This window comes from Mytilus edulis, chromosome 1 (genome assembly GCF_963676685.1).
Source record: "Mytilus edulis chromosome 1, xbMytEdul2.2, whole genome shotgun sequence".
Classification (NCBI taxonomy): Eukaryota; Metazoa; Mollusca; class Bivalvia; order Mytilida; family Mytilidae; genus Mytilus; species Mytilus edulis.
In genome coordinates, this window is record NC_092344.1 from 7,140,858 (window position 1) to 7,147,132 (window position 6,275).

Here is a 6,275-nt window from a genome sequence, read left to right on the forward strand (position 1 = left end):
GATGGATCACTTAAAATTTCATAAACACCATCAATTTACATAAAATTGTTAATTGAAATGGGGAATATGTTAAATAGACAACAACCTGACAATCTCAGCTATCCCCTAAATAAAATTGTGTACTAGTTCAGTGAAAATAGATGTCACACTTAACTCCAAAACATATAAATGAACTAAAATTAAAAACATACAATGGCCAGAGGCTCCAAACTTCGGACAGGGGCCAAAATGTCACAGGGTTAAACATGTTTTGTAAGATCTCAACCCTCCCCTTATACCTCTAGCCAACGTAGAATAAAGAAACACATAGCAATGCTCTCAGTGACACCCTGTTTAAAAGAAGTCAGAGTCCGATGTCAGAGTAAGTAACAAAAGAAACTAAGCAAAATGACAATGATACATCAATTAACAAAGGACTACTAGCAGTTGCTGACATGCCAGCTCCAAACCTCAATTAAACTGATTAAAAGATTATGTCTTCATCATATAAAAATCAAGTACAATCCCTCCAGTTAGGGGTTTAGTATCATACCTTCATAAAATATATGAGAAGAACATCACCCTTATCATGCCAACAACTGGTTTTAGAATAAATGTGTTTATTTCCGATGCAAAGACAATCAATATTAATACCAAAATATGCAATCTTTAATGACTTGACAGTGTTGGCTTACTTCTTAAAAGCTTTATATATTAGAAGGTAGAACACCTGCTTCATACTATAGAGATGCTTTATATTATGAATTGTCCGTCTGACATATGTCCATCTACCTTGACCTCATTCTCATGTTTTTTTGTAATGTTAATTTCTCTCTTATGAGTAATAGGATAACTGTATTTGGTATGTACATACCTTGCAAGTCCTCATGCCAGTCAAAGAATTTTCACTTGACCTCAACCCAATTCGGGTGGTCAAGTCCATATCTCATATACTATTAGCAATAGATCTACTATGTTTGATGTATGGAATGTGAAGTGTCCAACTGGCAAGTGTCATCTGACCTTGACCTCATTTCATGGTATAGTGGTTATAGTTAAAAAGTTTTTTGTGTTTTGGTCTGTTTTTCTTATACTATATGAAATAATTCTACTATATTTGGTGCATGGAAATATTTGTTTATGTAACTGTCAGTCTTACAGGTTTTTATCTGACCTTGACATCATTTATGGTTCATTGCTCAGTGTTCAATTTTTGTGTTTTGGTCTGTTTTTCTTTAACTATAAGCAATATATCATTTATATTTGGTGTATTGAATGCTTGTAAGGTGTATATGTATTTCTTGTTTGGTTTATCTGACCTTGGCCTCATTTTCTTGGATCATGTTAGGTTTATGTGATACTTGTAGTACAGCTTTTTATTTAGGACTACTAGTATTAACATAAAATCAATGGTTAGAAAAGAAGGTGAGACATTTTGAATTGTACATTTGTCATTTTGATGTCTTTTAGAGCTGACTATGCTGCATGGGCTTTGCTCATTGTTGAAAGCTGTACTGTGACCTATAGTTGTTAGTTTCTGTAGCTGTTAGTCTATTGTGGACAGATGTCTCATTGGCCAGCATACCACATCTTCTTTATACATATCATGTGCATTAAAAGTTTAACAAAGTAACTTCACTGAAGTTAATATCAAATCAAAACCATCCAAAGGATTAAAAGGATTTGGTTAAGTGATCATGTTGAAATTTGTTTACCCCTTTTTGACATAATGGTAGTATTACTATTCTGTGGACCCTTAGCTCTAAAGTCCTCATGATTTTTGCAGTTTGTGGACTCAGGAGCTATGGTTCCGCAGCTAATGTTGAAAATTAAATGGAGATGATAAATCTCATACAAAAAGTACAATATGTCAAAAGGCAGAATCTTTGGGTTTTTTTTTTATCACTGCAGATAACCTTGTATTTCTAGTTGATGTGTCAGCTAAGTCAGAATAGGTCTAAAATGTATAAAGTTTCAATGGAACAAAATGTTGGCAAGTGGGTCATAAAACAAGTTTTAAAATCATTCATACTGCACTCGTTCTATTTGAGCAGTCAAAATGTGTTGACCGTATATTTCTATGTCATATACAGTCACTGACCTGATATCACTTTTCCTCATGAATATTTAAATAGAACTTGTCGAAATTATGTTTGATTATTCATACGACCTCTTCAACCTGTTCTTGTTTTCAATGTAAACAATGATGCGTTTAACGACTCAAACTTGGTTCTTTTGCAATTTTCAGGAAAAACATATTTCACTTTTTAATATTTTTTTGTTTGCAACCTATAAATCATTATGTTTTATGTTTATTGTTGATATTTTAGTCTGCAATGAATTCGTTTACTATTGACTGCGGTAATGATGTACATTTCATCGTGTTTTATATTTCTCCGTCTGTGTGATATGAGGCCTTTTTAAAGGGGGGGTTTTTCCCAATATTTAAATCAAAAAAATAAAATTAACACAATAAACAACAATTGAAAATGTTTTTTTTTTAGATTGCAGTATAAAGACAATAATAGTGCATTGACTTGACATATCAACGATATAAGGATTCAGCCCGAAACGGGGAAAATGCTCGGCACAGCCTCGCAATTCCCCGTTTCTAAGCCTCATCCTTATATCGTTGATATGTCAAGTCAATGCACTATTATTGTCTACATCTTAAGTTACTGCAAATCTGCCAACCTTGATTTTATAAGTATAAAAAGAACAAAGGAACAGAATTATTAGGAGAGCAATAGTCTAGTACATGTAGTAGGAACCTCTATTTATTTTTCACATGTTGGCTTCAATTATTTAGACAATAAAATATTCATAAGTTTATTTTACATGCTATACTGTTCAGGGTCAGTAATACTAGTAATCATACATAACAAAAAACAACTAGAGGCTCTAAAGAGCCTGTGTCGCTCACCTTGGTCTATGTGAATATAAAACAATGGACACAGATGGATTCATGACAAAATTGTGTTTTGGTGATGGTGATGTGTTTGTAGATCTTACTTTACTAATCATCCTTATTGCTGCTTACAATTATCTCTATCTATAACAGTACTTTCTGTGGAAAATGTTATTGAAAATCTTCAAATTTTAAGAAAATTGTTAAAAATTGACTATGAAGGGCAATAACTCCTTAAGGGGTCAATTGACTATTTTGGTCATAGTGACTTATTTTTAGTTCTTACTTTGCTGTACATTATTGCTGTTTACAGTTTATCTCTATCTATAATAATATTCAAGATAACAAAAAAAACAGCAAAATTTCCTAAAAATTACCAATTCAGGGGCAGCAACCTAACAACCAATTATCCGATTCATCTGAAAATTTCAGGGCAGATAGATCTTCACCTGATAAACAATTTTACTCCATGTCAGATTTGCTCTAAATGCTTTGGTTTTTGAGTTGTAAGCCAAAAACTGCATTTTACCCCTATGTTCTATTTTTAGCCACGGCGGCCATCTTTGTTGGTTGGCCGGGTCACCGGACACATTTTTTAAACTAGATACCCCTATGATGATTATGGCCAAGTTTGGTTAAATTTGGCCCAATAGTTTTGGAGAAGAAGATTTTTCTAAAAGATTACTAAGATTTACGAAAAATGGTTAAAAATTGATTATAATAGGAAGTACACCACTAATTCATGGTCCCATTGCTTTCTATGTTAAATTCCTCCGTTTCAAGTAGGCACACCTCTTTTGTTTTAAGTTCAAATAAAGTGGCAATCATTGCATTTCAAAGCAACACTTTATGGTGTCTTGTACTGAAAAAATCAACATACCTTTAATTGCATATAAGAAAGAACTGGTTCCCGAAACTTTGGATGTACCAAAACAGGTACTTCAGATCTGACAAACAGACAAAATGTACCCTCTTTTTAAAATTTGGTGCATTTTTTTTAATATTCAAAATCAAAAGTCCAAAAGTGTTTTACAATGATCACCAGTCCTTCAGCTTTCATTTGATACCAACAATACCTAAATATTCTACATATTTTGAAAGTTACACTCATGCGTAGGAACTATTTTGTGTTAAATATGTACTACTTTCTGGTATGTGCTTTCTGGCGGGCCTGAATTAGTGGTGTTACACCTATAACAGAACCAAACTTGCTATATTGACTTGAGCATTACTTTATTTCATTCTATGATCTATTTCAAGCAATAAAAAACATATAAAGCTTTAGCTCAAATACTATTTTACTAATTTTAAGCTCAAATTGGACTGGTAGTAACATATGGGTTATTCAAAGAAAACTGCATACGGGTATTACCAATGGCCAATATACTTTTTTTATTCTCAATATCATTGTTTTATTTATTAATTTCTATTAGGAAAGCTATGTGCTTACCAATAGTCATATTTTAATCAGAGGTTCTTCATCAAATAAAAATATATTAGTCCAAACTTAAGACATGAATGAGAAAATTGTCCCCCCTTTTTTCTTTAAATTGGAAAAGGGCTTTTTTTTGTATAAACCATAATTCTGTGGTAAAACATAGATTATTAAGAGCAATTTATATATCTCTCAGCTAGATAACTTGCTAAACTGGTTCAAAATTGCATGTACAGTGAGCTTTTAGAATTCTTATATTAGTGTATTCCATTTGCATAGATTGTAAAAGGCTACCATATAAAACACAAAAAACTTGAAAAATCATAAGATTATTTTGACCAAGAGCTATTTTATACCATATACAAGTCATAAAATACATATTTTATTGATTTCAATCACAAAAAATGCAAAAATAAGAACTTGGAGTCAAGTCTTAACTGCATGCATGTTGTATGACCATAAAAGGCTAAAATACTTGTGTATGCCAATTCAAGAGCTTAAATTTCCCATAAACAGGATGTTTCACCAAAAAAAGATGATTAAACATGATTACTAACATCAAATTTGACTTATTTTCATTGGAATAGGTACAACTTCTAAAAATTGGATTTCTGATGATTCTCTGTAATAGGAAGTACACCACTAATTCATGGTCCCATTGCTTTCTATGTTAAATTCCTCCGTTTCAAGTAGGCACACCTCTTTTGTTTTAAGTTCAAATAAAGTGGCAATCATTGCATTTCAAAGCAACACTTTATGGTGTCTTGTACTGAAAAAATCAACATACCTTTAATTGCATATAAGAAAGAACTGGTTCCCGAAACTTTGGATGTACCAAAACAGGTACTTCAGATCTGACAAACAGACAAAATGTACCCTCTTTTTAAAATTTGGTGCATTTTTTTTAATATTCAAAATCAAAAGTCCAAAAGTGTTTTACAATGATCACCAGTCCTTCAGCTTTCATTTGATACCAACAATACCTAAATATTCTACATATTTTGAAAGTTACACTCATGCGTAGGAACTATTTTGTGTTAAATATGTACTACTTTCTGGTATGTGCTTTCTGGCGGGCCTGAATTAGTGGTGTTACACCTAAAGGGCAATAACTCCTAAAGTGGTCAACTGACCATTTTGGTCATGTTGACTTATTTGTAGATCTTACATTGCTGAACATTATTGCTGTTTACAGTTTATCTCTATCTATAATAATATTCAAGATAATAACCAAAAACAGCAAAATTTCTTTAAAATTATCAATTCAGGGGCAGCAACCCAACAACGGGTTGTTCGATTCATCTGAAAATTTCAGGGCAGATAGATCTAAACCTGATGAACAATTTTACTCCTGTCAGATTTGCTCTAAATGCTTTGGTTTTTGAGTTATAAGCCAAAAACTGCATTTTACCCCTATGTTCTATTTTTAGCCATGGCGGCCATCTTGGTTGGTTGACCGGGTCACGCCACACATTTTTTGAACTAGATATCCCAATGATGATTGTGGCCAAGTTTGGATTAATTTGTCCCAGTAGTTTCAGAGGAGAAGATTTTTGTAAAAGATAACTAAGATTTACGAAAAATGGTTAAAAATGGACTAAAAAGGGCAATAACTCTTAAAGGGGTCAACTGACCATTTCGGTCACGTTGACTTATTTGTAAATCTTACTTTGCTGAACATTATTGCTGTTTACAGTTTATCTCTATCTATAATAATATTCAAGATAATAACCAAAAACAGCAAAATTTCCTTAAAATTATCAATTCAGGGGCAGCAACCCAACAACGGGTTGTCTGATTCATCTGAAAATTTCAGGGCAGATAGATCTTGACCTGATTAACAATTTTACCCCATGTCAGATTTCCTCTAAATGCTTTGGTTTTTGAGTTATAAGCCAAAAACTGCATTTTACCCCTATGTTCTATTTTTAGCCATGGCGGCCATCTTGGTTG